Consider the following 23973-nt stretch of genomic DNA (forward strand, 5'->3'; position numbering starts at 1 on the left):
TTATTAAGGTAACTCATAAAATTGTAAACTATTCAAAACATATATGGGATGGTTTGATAAACATACACCTTATGAGCACGTTCTCCCCCTCTACTTAATGAACATATCCATCACCTCACATATTATTTTTGGTGTTATTCAGTTCTATTCTCTTTGCAAATTTCAATGGTATGATGCAGTGTTATCAACTATAATCATCATGTTATCCATTAGATCACAGAACTCATTTTTGTTATAATTGAAAGTTTTTATCATTTTATCTGCTTCTCCCAATCTCTCCCACCCCTCAGCTTCTGGAAACCATTTTTCTACTCTGTTTCTATGAGCCTGGCAGTTTTTTTACACTCTACATATAAGCGATGTCATGTAGTATTTGTATTTTTCTGTATGGTTATCTTGCTTAGCACACTGCCTTCAAGGTCCATCCATGGTATCATACATAATAAGATTTACTTCTTCTTTAAGGCTGAATAACATTCCATTGTGTGTGTGTGTGTGTGTGTGTGTGTGTGTTACAATTTTTTACCCATTCATTCATCAACAGTTTGTTTCTATGCCTTGGTTATGGTGAATAATGCTGAAATGAACATGGGAGTACAGATATCCCTTCAAGATAATGGCTTCATTTCCTTTGGATATATACCCAGAAATGGGATTTCTAGATCAAGAGAATAAATCCTAAATGCTATCACCACACACACACACACACACACACAAATTGATAATTATGTGATGATAAGGAGGTGTTAATTACTCTTACTGTGGTAATCATTTTGTATTACATGCATGCATCAAATCATCATGTTGTATACCTTTAACTTACATATTATATATGTAAATAATACCTTATACTGGAAAAACTTAAGAAAACAAAATTTTAAAAAATGGAAAGAGGATTGAAGGAATGCCTAAGAAAATCACTCATAGATGGCTAAAGTTTGGTTAGTCAGTTTAAACTCCCATCAATAGCTAACTAACCCAGTCTTTGAATAAGAACACCAAGCATCAACACAATGCTACAGTGTTTAATTCTTTAAAAAAACAACACTAAACCATGATTTCTGTGACATTCATTAGGTGGTTCAGTAATAGAACATCTCAGCATGTGCTCCTGGGTTTTCTGCAACAAAGTTACATAAAATGAAACTTAAAAACATATTTCCCATGTTTATCCCAGACCTACTGAATTAGACAGAATACATGAGCTTCTTCTATTGAATAAAAATGTGTGAGGGTAGGGTCTATTGAATCAAAAATCACTAAAAGTATTTTAATTACTCTCAGATAATATTTGTACTTAATAATTTTAGAATGACTTTTATATATTTTCTTTGACTATTGTCATAATAATTCCCTTTTAGTCATACAAAAGGTAAAATTGTTGAGCTAAATGTGTGTCAATATAAGACTTTGCAGAACAGACAAAGTGTGATCATTACAAGATCATGTGATGGGAGGAAACTCTGCTTATTCCTTTTCATGATTAACTGAAACAAACTGCAATGAAAACAATGGAAACACTAGTAGTCATATGTAAGTAAATCTGTTCCTTAAATGTTCTCCTTTCATAGGCTCTCTAAATCAAGGTGTTTCTTTAAAGATCCTACACATGGAATTATTTATGCACCGGTACTTCTCTGTGATACTATCTTCCAGCAGGCTGGGACCATGTCTTGTCATGATGTCTTTGTATCTCCTTTAAATCCCCCACAAAATCTATTGTATGTCACATTAAAAGCCATCAGACACCTTATGAGCCCTATAAATACCTGCTGCCTAACTAGAAGAATGGAAATCTCCTAAATTAATACTCTGAATAAAAATAGATACATTACCTTTTTCTGAATTTGAAGCTCACCTATAACTGTAGTGAAAATGAGTCAGAGTCAATGGTCATATCATGAATTTGTAACTCTTTGCCAACACTAAGATAAAATTTAAAAACAGTTGTCTGAATTTTATTAGCTAGGACTGGAGGCCTGGAAGGGAAACTATAACTGATTACAAACTACAAGCAATTTCTCTTTATCAAACAAGTGAAAGTATAACCATAAGTAGATAATATTGTCTCAGAAATGAAGGTAAATGAATGTTAGTGAGTAAAGGTGAAATTGTAATATAATGGCTATGACTAGTTTATTAGCAGCAATGTCATAAATCTGACAAAAAAACCTGAAAAATATTTCTCTTTTTCTTTTGTTTTAGATATTTTATTTATTTATTTTTAGAGAGAGGAGAAGAAGAGGAGAAAGAGAGGGAAAGAAACATCAATGTGTGGTTGCCTCTCATGCAAGCCCCACTGGGGACCTGGCCCACAACCCTGGCATGTGCCCTGACTAGGAATCAAACAAGTGGCCCTTTTGTTCATAGGCCAGCACTCAGTCCATTGAGCCACACCAGCCAGGCCTCTTTGATTTTTTCAACCTGCCAAACTGTAACATAACATTTTAACTGTTGAATGTATAAAATATTGTTTTTTTATAACAATTACTGGATACAATATTTCTAAATCATAAAAGAAAATATTTAGGAAGGCCCCATAGCTCAAGATTTCTAGTATTTTATATTTAAGAATACTCAATGGCAAAGGAGAGAACATAGCTGCTAAACTAAGTTTCCCCCATTGCTCCTTTATCCCTCTTCCCATTCATTATTTAATCATTCATTCATTTATCCCATCAGCAAATTTTTTTTATCTAAGCATTGTTTGAGCTGAACAAAAGAGAAAGACATGCCTAGCATGAAGTTATCACAGAACCCACCAACTGGTAAAATAATTGCTGATGGACAATAGGATGGAGACATCCATGAAATCTTTGTAAAGGCATGTGTTGCCTAGTTCTTCTTAATTAACTTTCCAAATACTTAGCTTATAATTAACACTGATAAAGAGTTGGTAAATTAATAAATAACTAAAATTAATCTGATTCTGTGACTTGAGCCGAAGGATAAGAAATGGATTAGCTTAGTATTTCTGGTTCTCCTCATTTGGAGTCATAAATAAAAATTCTTCCCTTTGAAGTTCTCTGGTGCCTTGCAAACATTCTGTTTCAAAGAGGTGAAGAAAGCGGGCAGTTCAAATTAATCATTGTGGAAGCCTTTGCAATAAGCTCCTGTTCCTGCTCTTCATTCTTTGCATCCCTACACAAAGTCCACATAACTATTTTTATGACTATTTTTTCACTCTAAATGAAGCTTAAAACTGTCATAATTCCAACTTTTTAAAATTGTGGCTTATGTGTTTCTTTTTTAAGATTTGCTGCCTAAAGTAGAAAAGTAGCATCCAATTAGATACAAAAAAAAAAAGAAATCGATCCTTATTTGATAAGGTACTGAGTTGTGATGACTAGAGAGAAGTAGGGGCTGGCCAGAATGTCATTCCTTTGTACTAGTGCAAAAAATGCTTCTCATCCTGACAAAGAGTTACTTCAAAGGACCAAAAGGAAGCATTCCTCTTCATCTGTTTTTTGTCATTATTTATGCATGTAACAAATACTCATTTTTATGGATCAGAACACTTGGATGCTTTTTCTGGTTCTGTTGTTATTTGCCTCACAACAATGTCTTAATCACTATTGAACCCTTTTACCTCTATTTAAAATGGATAGAGTATAACATCTTTTCTAATTGTCTCCTATATCTATCAATTATGGTGAACCACATTTGGGTATCATGTTTTGAAGATAAAGAAACTGAGGAAAACAGAAACTACATATTTGTCAACTCTTACAGTGGAAATACATGGGTGATCAAAACCTTGAACTCAGATCCTTTCTTTTCTATTTCTATCTTTAGCACAACCAGAAAACATTTCTTCAATTCAGTTTGTTGCCATTATATTTTTTAAAGAATTTCACCAGTTCACAATACATTTTACACTTTGTATATGGCCCCTCATGAAGAACATTTTAGAGATTCTTTGTAATTTTTTTTGCCTAGAGGATCTTCTCAGTGACATTTAAGGATGTCAGATACTGGAACACAAGATGAGAAAATCACAAAACAGTGAGTTTATAGTTTTCTGTGGTAATGTCTCTAGTTACCTAATGGAGCATGCAGACATTCCTTATGCAAAATTAAAATTTAATTTAGTTGTGTCTTTATTTTAAATTTTAAATTTTTTATTTTTGTTCAATTACGGTTGTCCTCATTTCCCTCCCATTACTTTCCCCTGTCCTACCCACGCCCCACCTTTTACATTCAGTCTCCCCACTACCCCGTTGTCTTTGTCCATGTTTTCAGTTAAGTGTTTTTAAAGCTACATAGCATTTCCAGGCTAGGAGAAGTGATATATTTGTCAAGAGGGTCTAGCACAAAAGTCATTTCCATTATAAGGTAGCTTCTCTTATAAAATAAGGTCCATGATAATGTAATGTATCAAATGCACAAACATTTTAAACTTTATAGTGCATCCAATAAATAAAAGTACATATAATATACAGCAGGTCAACAGTGACATTTTCTACCTTTGCATTTTCTATGGAGATAGGGATCTGAAATGGGAGTTTAATGCTAAGAAACATGAAGGGTAGAGAGACAAGGTTCACTCCTCTAGCAATATATATTAAACTTTTAATAAAATTCCTTTATTAATCAGACTCAATATGATGACAGGTGAATAAACAATTATGTACTTCAAATAAAAGCATGATTTTAATGTTGCTTAGTTTGTTATTTTGTGAGTATAGCATATAGGTTTCTTATGTCTTGTCTCACCTGAACTCCCAATCCCAAACAAAGTTACTGGCACAATTACTATAATTACGATAGTAATTATTCATGAGGTTCCATGTATGCCTACCTGACCCAGGCTATTTCAAAACAACCAATTGGAATTATTTAAAGAAAATTGGAAGTTCTCACTGTTTAGTTATGTGAGGATCGACAACCATTTATTTCATAGTTATTTTTGCCCAAGGCTGCAATATTTTGGCATAGAGAAGGCAGAATTTGGAAGCAATTTCCTCATCTACAAGATAAACTCCTTTTAAAATTTTCTGAAAAAATTTGGAAAATAGTTGAATCAGCTTTCTTTCTCATACTTCCAGAAAAAAATTTCTCCTTTTACCCTCATTGATCATAGCAATTAAAAAAAATAAATATATTGGAGTGACATGAGTTAATAAAATTATATGTTTAAAATGTACAGTTATATGATCATCATCTTTATGTTGCATATGTACCTACCACCCAAAGTTAAATCTTCTGTCACCACATATTTGACCCCCTTTATGCTTTACTATTTCCCACTCCCCTTTTCTCTGGTAATCACTGTACCCTTATCTGTGTCTATAAGTTTTTTTTGTTGGTTGGTTGGTTGTTTTCAGTTTTATATCCCACATATGAGTGAAATCATATGGTTCTTGATGTTTTCTCTCTGACTTATTTTGGTTAGCATGATTTTCTCAAGATCCAACCATGTTGTCACAAATGGCAGTGTTTCACCTTCTCTATGGCTAAGTAGGTTCATTCCAGGAGCACAAGGATGGTTCAACATATGCAAGTCTCTCAATATAACACACCACATTAACAAAGTAAAGGATACAAATCATGTGATATCAATAGATGCAGAAAAGCATTTGACAAGATACAACATCTATTTATGATTAAAACACTCAATAAATTGGGTATAGAAGGAAGGTATCTCAATGCAATAAAGTTCACCTAATATCTTATTCAATGGTAAAAAACTGAAAGCTTTTCCTCTAAGATCAGGAACTGCTCAGGGATGTCCACATTCACCAATCTTATTCAATAGAGTACTGAAAATCCTAGCCAGAGCAATCAGGCAAGGGAAAGAAATAAAAGGCTTCCAGTTGGGAATAAAAAAGTAAAATTGTCACATTTTGCAGATGACATGATTTTTATATAGAAAACCTTAAATACTCCTCAAAAACCTATTAGAAACCATAAACAAATACAGTAAAGTTGTATGATACATAACCAATGTACAAAAATCCATTGTATTCCTATATACTAACAATAGTTTCAGAAAAAGGAATGGAAAAAAGCAATCCATTTTGCAATTGTAACAAAAAACAATACAAATACCGAGGAATAAAGTTGTTTTTTTTTTAATATGGAACACTTCATGAATTTGCGTGTCATCCTTGCGCAGGGGCCATGCTAATCTTCTCTGTATTGTTCCAATTTTAGTATATGTGCTGCCAAAGTGAGCACCCTAGGAATAAACTTAACAAAGAATTTCAAGGACCTTTGCACTGAAAACTATAAAACATCATTAATGCAGATTTAAAAAGACACAAAAAATTAAAAGATATTTTGTATTGGTGGATTGGAAGAATCAACACAGTTAAAATGGCCATATTACCCAAAGCAATATAAAGATTTAATGCAATCCCCTTCAAAATCCCAATGACATTTTAAAAAGATAGGACAAAGATTCATCAGATTTATATGAAATCACAAAGACCCTGAATAGTCAAGGCAATCTGAAAAGAAAGAACTAACCTGAGGTATCACACTCCCTGACTTCAAATTATGCTACAAAGTGACAATAATCAAAACAGCATGGTATTGGCAGAAAAACAGAAACACAAACCAATGAACAGAATGGAAAACCCAGAAATGAACACACATGTACATGGAAAAATAATTTTTGACAAAACAGTCAAAAACAGACAATAAAGAAAAGAAAGCCTTTCCAATAAATGATGCTGGGAAAATGGGAAAGTATCATGCAAAAGATAATGCTAGACTACTATCTGTCCCCATACACAAAAATTAACTCAAAATGGATCAAAGACCTGAAACAATAAGTTACACAGAAGAAAATGTATGTGCTAAACTCATGGCCATTGATTTTAGAGAGGATTTTACGAATTTGACACCAAACGAAAGAGAGGGCAAAACTAAATGAATGAAACTATATCAAACTAAAAAGCTTCTGCTCAAAAAAAGTAAACATCAACTGCCCTGACTGGTGTGGTTTTGTTGGTTGGGTATGATTCCACAGGGCAAAGTGTCACTGGTTTGATTTCGAGTCAGTGTACACATCTGGGTTGCAGGTTCAGTGCCAGGTAGGGGCACATGCAAAGAGGCGACCTATTGATGTTTCTCTCTTATATTATGTTACCTTCCCTCTCTTTCTCCTTCCCTTCCCCTCTCTCTAAAAATAAGTTAATAAAGTATTTTTTAAAAAGTAACTGTCAACAAAACAAAAGGGCAACCAATCAAATGGAGAAAGAAGATATTTGCAGACCACACCACTGATATCCACAATATATAAAAAACTTATGCAACTCAACAACAAAAAAACTATCCAATTAAAAATATGCCAAGGACATGAAAAGACACACCAAGGAAACATACCAATGGCCATCAGATATATGAAAAGGTGCTCAGAACTATAATGAGAGACCACATCATACCTGTTAGAATAACTATAATATAATCGATAAGACAAATAATAAGTGTTAGGGAAGTTGTGGCAAAAAAGGAACCCTAATTCATTGCTGATAAGAATGTAAACTGGTACAGACACTATGGGCAGCAGTATGGAGGCTCCTCAAAAAATTAAGAATAGTGTTACCATACGACTCAGCAATACATTTTCTGGGTATCTACTTGAAAAGTATGAAAATGTTTACTTGCAAAGATATATGTACCACTATGTTAATTCCAGCATATTCACAGGGACCAAAACATAGAAATAACTGGTGTCCTTTGATAAATGATTGGATAAAGAAGATGTGATAACATGTATACAATCATAGCAATCTTACTGATAAAGTCTTTCATTCAAAGTTCTTTTTGTTTTTTAATTCAGGGTGGGTAAGTCAAACCCAAAAATAATGGCATAGGGATTCCTTTGCTGGAGGAGACAATCTGACTGTAACCAGAGGCGGTGGCAGATAACAGGGAGAAGGGGAGAAGGGTTTTCAGGAACACATGGACACATGGACAAAACCAAGAAGGGGTGGAAGCAGGGGAGGGAGGTGGGGACTGGTGATGGGCAAATGCATACAACATTTTAAATACAATATTTTAAACAACAATAAAATAATTTAAAAATAATAATATAAATTACATTGAGAAAAACAAATTTGACAACAAATTATATTGAAAAAAGATTTGACAACAAAATTTATAAAGTAGTGATCTCAGATTTACTTTAAAAAATGTCATTGCCATGGTAGGAGGATTGCACAAATAACTCTCTGTCAAGGTAGTTTCTCTGTCTTTAATATAGAAAACAATCTTCACCTTTCTCATACAGACTATCTCTACTTCATGGGACATATCAGAAAATGCCCTTAATTGCCCTTTTCTTATTTCTGTTTTTAAACTTCTTAAGAAAGAAATTAACCAGCTGGCTTGGTACATAATGTGAACTAAGTAATGCACATTCATGTTTAAAAAAAGTTAGCCCCTTCCTCCAGAGGTTGTAGTCATGGAAACCTTCTAGTATCTTTTGAAAAATTATAGTCATTCTTTCCAAGGAAAACTGTAACATCATTTACAAAAAAAAAATGCAGGTTGGCTTGCAGATATTCTCCTTTGCCACAGTAATTATTTTACTTTTCCTTGTATATTTGATAAAGAAGTCCCAATTTGGTGGTGACGATTGTTTGGTTCATTTGCTAATTACTGTCATACTTCCTTCCTTATCTACTCCCTTAAATATTTAAATTTGTTTTTACTTATAAGTATAAAAAACTTCATTCAATATCATTCATTACAATCATTGCATGCTGTGCTATTTACAACCCTAAATTCTAGTTAGTAAGTCATATGTGCTTTGTTAATTCACTTTAAATAGTTGTATTTGTTTATTTATCATTTTAAACAACTTTTATGGTATTTTTTCCACTAGCACTTATCCCCTTCATACCCCTTCTATCTCCACACACCTGTTCTCCTCCCCTGCAATCACCATACTGTTGTCCATGTCCATGAGTTCATTTTCTTTTTGCTCAATCCATCTACCCCCATCCTATCCCACCAGAACTGTCAACCTGCTATTATGAGCTTGTCTCTGTTTGTCTTGTTAATTCAATTTTTTCATTAGATTCTACATATGAGTGAAATCATGTGGTATTTTTCCTTCTCTAACTGGCTTATTTCACTCAGCATAATGCCTTCTAAGTAAAGTAAAATTTTCCTTTTTTATGGATGAGTAGTATTCCATTGTGTAACTGTGCCACAGCTGTTTTATCTACTCATCAACTGATGGACACTTGGACTGCTTCTAAATCTTGGCTATTGTAGAAAACACTGCTATGAATGTGAATAGACACTTCACCAAAGAGGACATACAGATGACCAATAAACATATGAAAAGATGTTCAGCATCACTCAGCATCAGAGAAATGTAAATTAACACCACAATGAGATACCACTTCATTCCAGTCACAGTGGCTATCATCAATAAATCAACAAACAACAAGTGCTGGAAAGGATGTGAGGAAAGTGGAACACTTCTGCACTATTGGTGAGAATACAGATTGGTGCGGCCACTGTGGAAAGCAATGTGGAGTTATTAAAAAATTAAAAATGGAACTGCCTTATGACCCAGAAATTTCACTTCTTATGGCCCAGTAGATTACACCTGAGAATTTATCTGAAGAAACCTAAAACACTAATTCAAAAGATTATGTCCTCTACTATTTAACTAAGAGGAAACATGTCTATCCCTAGGCTATATAGGCACACTTTTGAGACTGATACATGGTTCATAATCTTTACAAGAACTTTCAAAATTGGGTATTATTTTCTCCATTTTGTAGTAGAGGATGTTGAGGCTCAGAAAGGTTAAGTAACTTGCTCAATGTCACGTGGCTAACAAGTGTCAGAGCCAAAAACCTTTCAGACTCTAATATTAGAGTTTAGTATGCAGCATGCCTCTAACATTAGATTGCAATCAAATACATCAAGCATTTAAAGTGTATTAATATAAACTAGCTTTAACAACTAGGGAATTCACATAAGAAACTGCAATGCTGAATCACAATTTTTTTGAATTTTCTTTTTACATTTATTTATTTATTTAAAATATATAACCTTTATTATATTTTTCCATTGCCATTTAGTCCCCTATATCGCCTCCCCCCAGCAAACACCATCCTGTTGTCCATGTCCAGCAGTCCTTTTCATTTTTTTGAATCCCTCCACCCACTAACCTCCCCTCTCATTCACTAGCTATTACTTGTTCTCCATCTATGAGTCTGCCTCTGTATTGCTTGTTAGTTCAGTTTGTTAGATTCCATATATGGGTAAAATCATATGGTATTTGTCTTTCTCTAACTGGCTTATTTCACTTAGCATAATGTTCTCCAGGTCCATCCATACATACTATTGCAGAAGGTAAAATTTTCTTCTTTTTTACAGCTGAGTAGAATTACATTGTGTAAATGTCTCATAGTTGTTTTATCCACTCATCTATTGATGGACACTTTGGCTGCTTTCATATCTTGGTGATTAGAAATAATGCTGCAATGAACATAACAGGTGCTTATTTTCTTTGGAATTAGTGTTTTGGGTTTCTTCAGATATATTCCCAGAAGTGGGATTGATTACTGGGTCAAAAGGCAGATCCATTTTTAATTTTTTTAATAACTTCATACTGCTTTCCACAGTGGCTGCACCAATCTGCCATTCACACCAATAGTGCAAAAGCATTCCTCTTTCACCACATCCTTGCCAGCACTTGTTGTCTTTTGATTTATTGATGATAGCCATGGTGACAGGTGTGAGATGGTATCTCATTATGGTTTTTATTTGAATTTCTCTAATGATTAGTGAGTTTGAACATCTTTTCATATGTCGATTAGCCATCTGTATCCTCTTTAGAGAAGTGTTTATTCACTTCCTTTGCCCATATTTTAATCGGGTTGTTTGTTTGTTTGTTTTTGCTGTTCAGTTTTGCAAGTACTTTCTAAATTTCGGATATTATGCCCTTATCACATGTATCAGCGAATATGTTCTCTCTTTCTGTGGCTTGTCTTTTTATTTTGTTGATGATTTCCCTTGCTGTGCAATAAGTTTTTAGTTTTATGTCATCCCATCCCATTTGTTTATTTTTTCTTTTGTTTCCTTTGCCTGGGGAGATATGTGCAATAAAAAATTTCTATGAGCAATGTCCAAGATTTTGAAGCTTATGTTTCTTCTAGTATTTTTATGGTTTGGGGTCCAACATTGAAGTATTTGATCCATTTTGAATTTATTCTTGTGTGTGGTGTAAGAAAGTGGTCAAGTTTCCTTTTTCTGCATGTATCTGTCCAATTTTCCTGACCCCATTTATTGAATAAACTATCTTTAGCCCACTGAATATGTTTATTCCCTTGGTCAAATATTAGTTGATTATAAGGGTGTGGGTTTATTTTGGGGCCCTCTATTCTGGTCCATTGATTTATATGTCTATTTTCATGCCAGTACCATCAAGTTTTGATTACCATGGCCTTATAGTATACTTTGATATTGGGTAGGGTGATTCTTATTTTTTTCTTTTTCAGGGTCGCCATTGCTATATGGGGCCTTCCGTGCTTCTCTGTAAATTTTTGAAATATTTGTTCTAGTTCTGTGAAATATGTCATTGCACTCTTGATAGGAATTGTGTTGAATCCATAAATTGCTTTGGGTAGGACATTTTAAAGATGTTAATTCATCCCATCTATGAACATGATATATGTTTCCATTTATTTGTATATTCTTTACCTTTTTCTTCAATGTTTTATAATTTTCTGAGTGCAGGTGTTTTATGTCCATGGTTAAGTTTATTCCTAGATATTTTATACTTTTTGAAGCAATTGTTTTTAATTTTTAATGAGATTGATTTTAATTTTCCTTTCTGTAAGCTTGATATTGGCATATAAAAATGCAACTGATTTCTCAATATTAATTTTGTATCTTGCTACTTTGCTGAATTCATTTCTCAGTTCTAACAGTTCTGTGGTAAAATCTTTGGGGTTCTCTATGTACAGTATTATGTCATCTGCAAATAAAGACAGTTCTTCCTTTCCAATTCAGATGCCTTTTATTTCTTCTTGTTTGATTGCTGTGGCTAGGACTTCCAGTACTATGTTTAATAAGAGAGGTGGAAGTGGATATCCTTGTATTGTTTCCAATTGTAAGGGAAACGCTTGTAGTTTTTGCCCATTGAGTATGATGCTGGCAGTGAGTATGTGATGCTGTCACCTATAGCCTCTATTATATTTAGGCATGTTTCCTCTATTCCCAGGTTGCTGAGTGTTTTTATCATAAATGAATGCTGGATTTTATCAAAAGATTTCTCTGCATCTATTGATATAATCATGTGGTTTTTATCCTTCATTTTGTTTATGTGGTACATCACATTTTTATTGATTTGTGACCGTACCATCCTTGCTTTTTTAGAATAAATCACACTTGATCATGGTATATGATTTTTTTGATGCATTGCTCTATTTGGTTTGCTAATATTTTGTTAAGGAGTTTATCTCTGTTCATCACTGATATTGGCCTATAATTTTCTTTCTTTGTAGTGTCTTTATCTGGTTTTGGAATTAGGATAATGCTAATACCACAAAATGATTTGGGGACCCTACACTTCTCTTGAATTTATGAAATAGTTTGAGAAGGAGAGGTGTTAGTTCTTCTTGGAATGTTTGGTAAAATTTGCCTGTGAGTTCATCTGGTCTAGGGCTTTTGTTTGTTTAGAATTTTTTGATTACTGCTTCAGTTTCAGTAGGGATAATCTGTCTATTAAGATTCTTTGATTCTTCCCAATTTAGTTTTGGAAGATTGTATGTTTCTAGGAATTTATCCATTTCATTCCAGGTTGTCCAGTTCATTGACATATCATTATTCATAATATTTTCTTATAATCCTTTGTATTTCTTTAGTGTCAGTTGTTATTTATCCTCTTTTAATTCTGATTTTATTTATTTGCATCCTTTCTCTTTTACTCTTGAAGAATCTGGTTAATGGTTTGTCAATCTTGTTTATCTTTTTGAAGAACCAGCTCTTAGATCCATTGATCTTTTGTGCCATTTTTTTAGACTCTATTTCACTTATATCTGCTCTGATATCAATGATTTCCTTCCTTTTACTTACATTGGGTTTTGTTTGTTGTTCCTGTTCAAGTTCCTTTAAGTGTGAGGTTAGATTCTTTATTTGACCTTTTTCTTGTTTGTTTGTTTGTTTGTTTGTTTGTTTTTGTTTGTTTTGAGACAGTACTGTAACAGTATGTATTTTGCCTTTAGGATTGCTTTCCAGCATCCCACAGATTGTGGGTTGTTTTGTCCTCATTTCCATTTGTTTCAAGGTATCTTTTAATTTCTTCCTTGATCTCATTGTTGACCCATTTATTTTTTAATAACAGTATTTAGTTTCTATGTCTTTGCATGTTTTTTAGTGTACTTCTTGTGGTTGATTTCTAGTTCCATAGCATTATGGTCAGAGAAGATTCTTGATATGATTTCAATCTTCTTAAATTAATTGAGACTTACTTTGTGTCCTAACATCAGTCTATTCTACAAAACATTCCATGGACACTTGAAAAGCATGTATATTCTGCTGCTTTGGGGTGAAATACTCTGAAGATGTCAATTAAATCCATTTGATCTAATGTGTCATTTAAGGCCATTGTCTCCTTGTTGGTTGTCAGCCTGGAAGATGTAACCATTGAAGTCAATGGGGGGTTAAATCCCCAACTATGACTGTATTTCTGTCAATTTCTCCTTTTATGTCCATTAAGATTTGCTTCACATATTTAGGTCCTCCTATGTTGGGTGTATAAATGTTTACTAGAGTTATATCCTCTTGTTGGATTATTCCTTTTATCATTATGCAGTATCCTTCTTTATCTCTCACTATAGCCTTGGTTTTAAAGTCTATTTTGTCAGACATAATTACTGCTACTCAGCATTTTTTTCTATTTTCCTGAAATATCTTTGTCCATCCCTTTACTTTTAGTCTGTGTGCAAATTTCAATCTGAGATGGGTCTCTTGGAGGCAGCATATATATGGGTCTTGGTTTTTTATCCATTCAGTATCCTCTATGTTTTGGCTGGAGCACTTAAGCCATTTACATTTAAGGTGGTTATTGATAAGTACATTGTAGTGCCATTTTATTGTTAGACTGTTTTCCTCTTTTTTTTAATCTTTTTCTTCTTTTTTTTCTTAAAGTAAGCTCTTTAACATTTGTTGCAACATTGGTTTGGTGTTAACAAATCCTTTAGCTTTTTCTCATCTGGGAAGCTCCTTATTTCTCCTTTGATTTTAAATAATAGCCTTGCTGGGTATAGTAGCCTCAGTTGTAGGTAACTTGCTCTTCATTACATTGACTATTTCACTACCTTCTGGCCTGCAATGTTTCTGAGGGGTAATCAGATGGTAGTCTAATTGGTGCTCCTTTGTAGAGCTTTTCTACTTTTGGCTATCTGCTTTTCTCTTGTGGCTATTAGGACACTCATTATCTTTAAGCCATGTCATTTTAATTATAATGTGTCTAGGTGTAGGCCTCTTTTGATTCAACTTGTTTGGGACTCTTTGAGCTTCCTGGACTTGTGTGACTTTTTCCTTCACCAAATTAGGAAAGTTTTTGTTATTATTTCTTCAAATATGTTCTCAATCCCTTGCTACTCTCCCTTGCTTTGTCCTTCTGGTATTCCCATAATGTGGATGTTGTTATGATTTATGATGCTGAAAATATTTTGTAAGCTCTCCTCATTTTTTTAAATTATTTTTTCTTTTTGCTGCTGTGCCTGATTGTTTTTTGCTAATTTGTCTTCCAAAACACTGATCCAATTCTCTGCTTAATTTAACCTACTGTTTATTCCTTCCAATGTATTATTTATCTCAGATATTGCATTCTTTATTTCTGACTTTTTTATGGTTTCTCTGTCTTTTTTTCATGCTGTTGCATATCCTTATAGTCATTACTCTAAACTCCCTATCTAATAAATTGCTTACTTCCATTTCATCTAGTTCTTCTGGAAAATTCTCTTGTTCTTTGTTTTGAGGTCTATTTCTTTGTCTTCTCACAGTGGCTGCTTCTTTGTATTTTCTGGATTAGGTGTTAAACTAATCAGCTGTTAGCCCATCAATCACTGATATAATCATTCTGTAATCAGCAGTCAGGATTAATCACCACAGTGTGGGGCAGAGTGTTCCTTTGGTGGGGTTGTTGCTTCTCTTCCAGCAGATGCCACTCAGAGAGGAGTGTTCTACCTGAGAGAGATGGCTCTAGCAGTATGGGTAATGACTCAGTACATGGGTCCTGGCAGCTGTGCTATTAAGTTTCCTCCCCAGAGCCACCAACTCCAGACTCTCCTTAAGTGTCTCTAGTCCACTCTGCTCTCCTTTTGCCAGCACCCAGGGTAAGTGGCTGAAAAATGAAATTTTGTTCTTTAGCTCTTTAAAAGGCTCTCTGTGTCTAGAGTCATCTCTCCCTGGCTGATAGAACCCCTGCTGCTTTTTCACAGCTGGATGTTATCTGGGTTCTTTTCCTGTTCTGGTGTTGTAGGCTGGGAAGCCAGCTTGAGGTTTAGAACCTACACTTCTCAGGGGTGATTCCTCAGCCACTGAAATACCCATGCCTCTGGTAATTCAGCTGCCACCTGTGGAAGCCCAGCCAGTCCTTCATGTCTCCTCCACACTCCCTACCAGTCGCATTGTGCTGAAGTGTTTTCATCTGTCTGTATGTGTAAGGCTTCTCTCCAGCTAGTGTTCAACTGGTTAGTCCAGATGATTTATCTGCAATTTAGCTGTAATTCCAGATTGGTCCTGAGAAGAGGTTAGTATAGCTTTCACTTACTTCTCTGGCATCTTGTATCTTAAACCTCAGACAGTAAGATCTCAAATATGCCTGAGATCTTGGTGTAGAGCTCCTGGATACTACAGAAATTTGCCACTTGGCCTGTGGTGCTCCCATACACTAGCTGAATGTGGAAAACCAGCCTGGTTGGGGAATTAGGTGTGCTTGGAGACTGCCACTATCCATGCACTCCTGCTCACCCTCAACCATGAATAACAATATTCTTAAATATCAGTTACCTTAAAACAATACATTTCAGCTATGTGAGACCACCACCTCACTGCATAATTTCAGGGGGGATGCTAATCCATCATATTCCATAGGAATGTCCCTTCTTCAAGTAATGCATTCCATACCCTGCATAGTCAGCCTTGACAGCCCTGATGACAAAATCTTCCTGACTAACTGGTTAAAACACAGTCTATGGGCAGTGTGTGTGGTAAGGGGAGTGAACAGGAAATAGTACCACAAAAATAATTTAGTTTTGATAATTTTCAAGTCAAAGACCATGCAATGAACTGTTGAGATATTCAATAAATTCCTGTTGAATGAATGTGTGTCCAGGCTTAAACCAGAAATAAGAGATTTCTCATTGTGTGGTGATATGAGAGATAAGACAGATTTCTGGAGGTAAAAGCAAACAAATGTAACATAAGTGCCAGTGAAGCAAGCCTAAATACTACAGAAAAAAGAGAGAGCAACAAGAGATAAAGAGAGCAAGACTGAGAGCAAGAAAGGTAAGAAGACAATAATAATCATAAGGGATGAGAAGAGACAGAGGGATGAGCTTATTGACACGTTACTGGCTTGTCTCTGCCTTTTCTGGGAGTTCTTTCCACAGGACTAGTGAACTTTTCCAGCACTCCTTAAAACCTTCCATTACAGAATTAAACATGACCTTCAGAAAATAAGAGTTAATATCTACCCCATCTTGCATCAGCTGCATTCTCAGCTTCATTTCAAGTTACTCTTTTCCACATTTTTATCTCCTCTGCAATAATTGCTACCCATACCAACTGCCTCAGCCACATGATCCTTGCCTGATTGTCAAACCTGCTGTCCCTTAGTCGTGAGCCATTGTAAAACCTCTTCCCTCCATCTCAGGTGATTTCACTCCAGATTGGCCTGGAGAAATCAACTCACATTTCAAACAGACCATGTTTATTATCTTCTCCAAGGAGTGTTCTCTATTCCCCTCATTAACAAATCGTTCTTGTCCTGGCTGTTATAGCTAAGTGGATTGAGCGCAGGCTATGAGACAAAGGGTTTGGGGTTCAATTCTCAGTCAGGGCACATGCCTGGGTTGCAGGCCAGGTCCCCAGTAGGGGGCAGGCTAGAGGCAACCGCACAATATTTCTCTCCTTCCCTTCCCCTCTCTCTAAAAAATAAGTAAAATCTTTGGAAAAAAAAAGAAATCATTCTTTGCTTCTCCCAGTTCTCATTGCAGTTAAAACCTCCATCCAACCACCTTCTACTTCTAGTCTTAATCATTTATCCACACCCAGCTCCCCTTATTTCATGTTTTAGCATCTTAAAGACAAAGTTATGTTTTTTTTCATATGTTATTGTTGTTTGAGTGCAATTGCCTCCATTTCCCGCCCCCCCACAACTTCCCCACAATCCAGCCACCCCCACTTCTCACCCTTGATCCTAAGCCCCCTTAGGTTTTGTCCATGTGTCCTTTATACTTGTTCCTGAAAACACTTCCCCCTTTCCCCCCTATTATCCCCTCCCACCTCTCCTCTTGTCACTGTTAGTTTGTTCTTAATTTCCATGTCTCTGGTTATATTTTGCTTGGTTGTTCATTTTGTTGATTAGGTTCCACTTATAGGTGAGATCATATGGTATTTGTTTTTCCCCACTAGGCTTATTTCACTTAGCATAATGCTCTCCAAATTCATTCAAGTTGTTGCAAAGGGTAGGAGCTCCTTCTTTCTTTCTGCTGCATAGTATTCCATGTAAATGTACCACAGTTTTTTGATCCACTCATTTACTGATGGGCACCTACATTGCTTCCAGCACTTGGCTATTGTAAATTCTGCTGCTATGGATATTGGGGTCCATGGGTTTTTTTTTGAATTTTTATTTCAGGATTCTTAGGTTATAGTCCCAGCAATGGAATTGCCGGGTCAAAAGGCAGTTCTATTTTCAGTTTTCTGGGGAAATTCCATACTGTTTTCCACAGTGGCTGGATCACTGCATTCCTACCAACAGTGTACTAGGGTTCCTTTTTCTCCACAATCTCTCCAGCACTTGTTGTTTGTTGATTTGTTAATGATGGTCATTCTGACCAGTGTGAAGTACTATCTCATTGTGGTTTTAATTTGCATCTCTCTGCTGGCTAGTAATGCTGAGGATCCTTTCATAGGTGTCTGGGCCCTCTGTATGTCCTCCTTGGAGAAGTATCTGTTCAGGTCCTTTGCCCATTTTTTAACTGGGTTGTTTGTCTTCCTGGAGTGGAGTCATGCGAGTTCTTTGTATGTTTTAGAGATTAAACCCTTGTCCAAGGTATCATATGTAAATATGTTTTCCCATATGGTTGGTTCTCTTTTCATTTTAATAGTTTTCTTTAGCCATGTAGAACCTTTTTATTATGGTGATATCCCATTTGTTTATTCTTTCCTTTATGTTCCTGCTTTAGGGAACATACTGGTAAAAATATTGCTGTGTGGGATATCTGGGATTTTCCTGCCTGTGTTCTCCTTTAAGACTTTCATGGTGTCACAACTTATATTTCAACCTTTACCACCTTGAATTTATTTTTGTGTACGGTGTACGTTGGTGATTGAGTTTTAAAATAGCCAATGGCATCACTGTGTTTTCCAAGACACCCTGGGGTACTTCAATGCCTTTTTGGGGAAACTTTATATATAATCACTATATATCATTATGTATCTGTATAATTAGTATATTCACTACATCTTATATATGTTATTTCATATATAACTTTACAATCTTTTTTACCCAGTTTAGGTTTATATTTAATCTGTTTATAAAAACATACTTAACACAGATATATAAATAATGAATATACAGCTCAATGAATTTTCAGAAAGTAAACACATCCATGTAACCTCTCCCTAGATCAAGGAATAAAAACACTAACAACAACTCATGATAATCCTTCATGCTGTATATCCAGCAACTGCTCCCTTCTTTCCTAAAGGTAATTACTATCCTGCCTTGTAACATCAAAGATAAGATTGACCTGTTTATGAATACACAGTACTCTTTTGAAACTAACCATTTTTGAGTTTCAGTTAACAATATGGTTGCTTCTTGATCACATCTTCCACCTTTCTGGCATTTTGAAACAGTTCATAAAGATTGATCCCAAACTGGTCTAAATGCTCAATGAAGGACTTATTACCTTAAACCTAAACCCATCACCCCATCACATTACTGGTCATAGTGGGCAAGCAAACTAAGGTGATCCAATCAGAGAAAAGTCCCTGAATTTTCCTCCAACTTTCTCTCTTTTCCCTTTCCTACTCCCTTTTTCTTTTTCTTTTTCCCTCCTTCCCCCTCCCTTCCTTTCTTTATGCCTTATGTGATACTTTCTCTGAAATGAGTAAGAAAGCTGGTGACTCCAGGAATTTCTGATAGCAATCTTGCATATGAAACTGAGCTAGCCTTGGAAAAGAGCCAATATCAGAGAAAACAGAGAAAAAAAAACAAAATTAAAACATATGTTCTTTTATGGTTAGAGCCACTGAGTCACAACTGGACTTTACAAATAGGTAAACCAATAAATACACATTTTCCATAAGTCTATTTGAGTTGGAGTTTTCTTTACCTTACACAGTTACCAAATCATAAGATCAGCTAATTATCAGCTAATTGGAAACTTTAGTAACAACCCAGTTCTCAATGTGGGAAATCTAGAATATGATTTTCCCTACAGGAAAAAATTCAGTTGAACTAAAATTTTACTTAAGAGAAAAAGCAGCTAAGCCAGCTTTTGCTACAACTACTCTGTTTTACTAAAACAAAGCAATTAGCCCTCCACTCATTCCCTTTGCAGAAAGGTCAATTTAAACAGGTTAACAAAAATTAGGGTGCTTTTGAATGGATTTAACTTACTGTGTTTAGTACCACCTTCCAGCTTAGATAGACAAATATCCTCTTTTAATAGAATTTCAGTTTCAAAGCATAAACCCCTTGCTGTCTTTACCTTGCTAATGAAGTTTTCCACTTACCTGTAATCTATGTAGAATGGGGATATTTGATGTGGTATTTTCTTGACATTTCTATCCTACTATAATCACATTCTTTAATTATGTTTGCCTTATTTGCATAGTAGAACTAATGTCTCATCCTAGTTTCTAATTTTAATAATTCCATGAAGACAGAGGTGTCACTAAACAGCATTCAGAAAACACTGTTATCAAGACATTTTCTGATGCTTTAAAAGTCCAAAGCAAACTATATTTTTTGAAAAAGAAAAACGAGGACATTTGCATATGTGGAAAAAATAGACGATGTCTTTTAAATACCAAATGGTCTTTCTAAGCATTAAAACAGGATAAGTGCAAAACTGGACTAGGCAACATCTCTTAAATTATTTGGCTGATAATATCATCTGAATTCATTAAGGTATCTGTGGAAAACAATGATGATTTTGGTAAATGCCAGATCTAGGTTCATAGTATCTCTGTTGAAATGAATAAATTACCTCTGTGAGGTCACTAAGGGGTAGTGTCATTCTAGAAGCTAGACAGAACCTCTAATAGATGAGCTGTCCCTTGAGAAGAGTAATTTATTTCCCCCAGTTGTCCAAAGGTCAGATTTTGTTATATATCACATGACACCAGTCACAAAATGAGGTGCAGATTTTCCTGAAGAAATAGCCAATGTGTGATAGATTTCTAAAGGAAAGAAGCAGACATAGAGCTCCAGGACAAGATTACTAGTTAAGGTAACAGCCATGGGCAAATCCTCATATGAGAAAACATGTCACCTTAAATCCTGCTATTTTGAGCAGGAAATAAAGAGAGGACATGATCAGCAAGAAGGGGTAATGTTGTGGCTAGGACCATGACTTCCCATAGCCAGACCTCCTAGCTCAAATCCTACTTGGGAGGATCAAAACCTCTATGGTCTTGAATAAGATACTTAACTGTTTACTGGTTCAATTTTCTCAGGAATAAAATTGGGGTTTACAAATGTTATATGTGAAAGCACATCATGTCTACTTGGAGCATGGGTTACAACTGACTACAAGAGAATGAATGTAAGTTGATTTGTATTTTTAAAAAAGAGTAAAAATTGGGAAAATAACAGGGAAATAGGGAAAATAATGTTTTGAGGGGTAGTATAAAGTTAAACAAATTAATATTTATAAGTGTCTTATTATACCATTATGTACTACATATATGTTTGGTAAATATATAAATTAAAAAATAGAACTAACATTTACTATGACTGTTGACTGAAGTTTTAGTATTTTCTTGCTCCCATAAAGGGAAAAGGAATGAAAATATGTTGAATTTATTTAGTGAAACAGGTATTTCACTTTCTTTATCTCATTAAAGTCCCCTTAACAAATTTCACAATAGGTATTATTATTCCTATTTTACAGAAGAGAAAAATGAGGATCGGAGAGGTTAGGTAACTTTCCCCAGTGCATTACAATTTGCATCCAAGTCTCTATGGTTCCCAAGGCTGATATGATGTCTGTTTGTATTGTTTTACATTACACAACATTATATGTAGAAGCTGGAGTAGGATGGTGAAAGCTTGTAACTGAAATAAGAAAGGATAAACAAAATAAAGTGGATAAAGTCAAATATTAAATACTAGTAGGTTGAAGACAATAGGGAACAGTCTCTCATTTCTTTTGGCACAAAGTTAGTATGCCCCATAGAATAACAAAGGAGGTAGCTTTACATGGAACTAGTTGTTGAGAAAAAGGAGATGCCAAAAAGAAAACAATGCAGAAATTCACTTTGACGACAATGCAGAATGATGTACCACAAGCCAAGGGTGATGTTGAACCAAAAAAGGTATCAGAAGTACAGAGATGTCCAGCCTGCAGTCTAAATTGTCAGTCAACATTCAATTGCTGGATGCAGAGAAAGCAGTTGCCCACCATCAGTAGTAAGTCAACCAATGTCATTTTAGAGGACTTTTTACTACCTAGAAGTGCCAAGATTAATGTTGTGATTGTTATTATTTATAAAGAGTGAAAGGGTTAATTATTTGTAAGTAAAACCAGCTCACTACTTCTGGAATAGTGTAAATTGGGGAAAAACACTCTGTTATTTCATAAATAAACAAATAAGCAATTGTCTTATTTAATTAAATATATCACAAAAGAAGATAGCTATATCTAATAATTTAAGTTCCTTACAGGTATAGCTGGAATAAAGGCTAGTGTATTTATTCTGACTTACATAAATTTGGAGGTTAATTTTGTAACATTACTCAGAAAAAAAATGACAAAAATCAAAGCTAGAAGATATTTTAAGCTTTTATAGCATCAAAGTGTTTTTGAAAATCTCTGGATATATGAGAATGTAAAAGAAGTATATTGAAAGTGGAAATACTAAAACTAAAACTACACAATCATAAATGTTTTCACTTTTTGGAAAGCTGTTGATAAAGAATAATTTCTATGCATGGATTTATATTTGATTTATCAAAAAAATTTAGGGCTTTAGGAGAAATGTCTGTCTTCTCGAAAATATCTCTTATGGACTTCAAAATATTCAAATATATTTGTTGTAATGGAAAGGTCATCATCTACAGGGAAGTCCCCTCCCCTCTTAAATATCAACAATCAATCAGAGAGGTTGAAAACATCAATCTACAAGCCATCATGTTACATCTAAGTTTCAAATGCAGAACAGGACTCATATGAAATGGGGTAAAAAAGCCCTGGCTGGCGTAGCTCAGTGGATTGAGCACGGGCTGGGAACCAAAGTGTCCCAGGTTCAATTTCCAGCCAGGGTACATGCCTGGGTTGCAGGCCATAACCCCCAGCAACTGCACATTGAAGTTTCTCTGTCTCTCTCTCTCTCTATCTCCCTCCCTTCCCTCTCTAAAAATAAATAAATAAAATCTTTTAAAAAGAGAGAAATGGGGTAAAAACAAAGATGTTTTGGAACAAACCTATTCAGAACATGTGACAGAGATGGAAAATTCAGATGGGGTCTACCCAGCAGCCTAGTAAAGCAAGAACTGCAAAGACTGTAGATTTGATAAACATCAGAGTATGAAAAGCACAGGAGAAAAAGTTGCAATAATAGAAAAGATAGACTAATAATTCTGTTAGGGTGAAGAAAGAGAATATAAAGCAATTGATTCTCAAGCTTAGTTCAAGTTGGAGTCATCAGGGGTCCACTGAAAATTAGGGAGACTCTTCAAAATAATACAAACTTCTTAGACTCTTGGCCAAAAGGGCCAAGAAGGACAGAGATGGAACAAATTAACCCCTCCATTAGCCATTTAGCAAGAGATAGTTGGTGAAAGGTATTAAGCCACGTTAGCAACTCAAACTTTTGATGGAGCAACCTTAAGTTCCACAGACTTAGTTATTATGGTATTTTCTACTTCCTCTTAGAAAAATCTCAGAGAAGAAAAGATGGTTGGAAAAGAAACAGAGGGGCCTCAGGTATGGATAAGGATCCTTAGTTGCAGTCACTGTTTGAAAGATGGGTGGCAACCACCCAATTCCCCTAAGATTACCAGTTAGTAGAGTGACCATAGTCTGGCATTCAGAGAGAACTCTTGAGAAGTATTGTTCATAATGACCATTATGGGACAACAGATATAAACAAACTAGCTTAACTCTTCTAATTCTAATGCTTTTTGATACAATTTTACTCTACCATAGTTATAAAACATATCAAATATGTATTTCTAGTTCATATATAGTTTTCAAATTGTGTCTTTATATTTTACACAACAGGTTTCTATTAAAAGTATCTGTTTTCAAATTAAATTCATCTTCAAAATCTTAAGGTTTGGCACTATGAAATCTTTTTAGATGTGCTACAGGGTAAGATAGAATTACAAAACAGAATTTCTGACAAAGTTTTGAATACCTCAGTATGTCAGAATGAGAGTGTTCACACACTGTCACTCTGCAAAGTGATGAATTGAAAGTTAACATCTTTTATATGGATGTCTAACTTGCTAAATATTCTCTAAAAAATAGACTACAACACTCCATATACTATCTAAAAGTGCTAATTTGCATTTTAAATATGTTT

General features: G+C 34.8%; 1 protein-coding gene and 1 non-coding gene across 2 annotated transcripts in view; both read right to left on the minus strand.

The window, feature by feature from the left end:
- The window catches only part of FGF14 (fibroblast growth factor 14), a 717766-nt gene that overhangs the window by 242663 nt on the left and 451130 nt on the right, over positions 1 to 23973 (minus strand). The window lies entirely within an intron of this gene.
- Positions 6074 to 6180, minus strand: LOC123807830. The gene has a single exon (XR_006783707.1). It is a non-coding gene; the product is annotated as a U6 spliceosomal RNA (small nuclear RNA).

This window comes from Phyllostomus hastatus, unplaced genomic scaffold (assembly GCF_019186645.2).
Source record: "Phyllostomus hastatus isolate PE091 unplaced genomic scaffold, TTU_PhHast_1.1 phas_scaffold_46, whole genome shotgun sequence".
NCBI classification, from domain to species: Eukaryota; Metazoa; Chordata; class Mammalia; order Chiroptera; family Phyllostomidae; genus Phyllostomus; species Phyllostomus hastatus.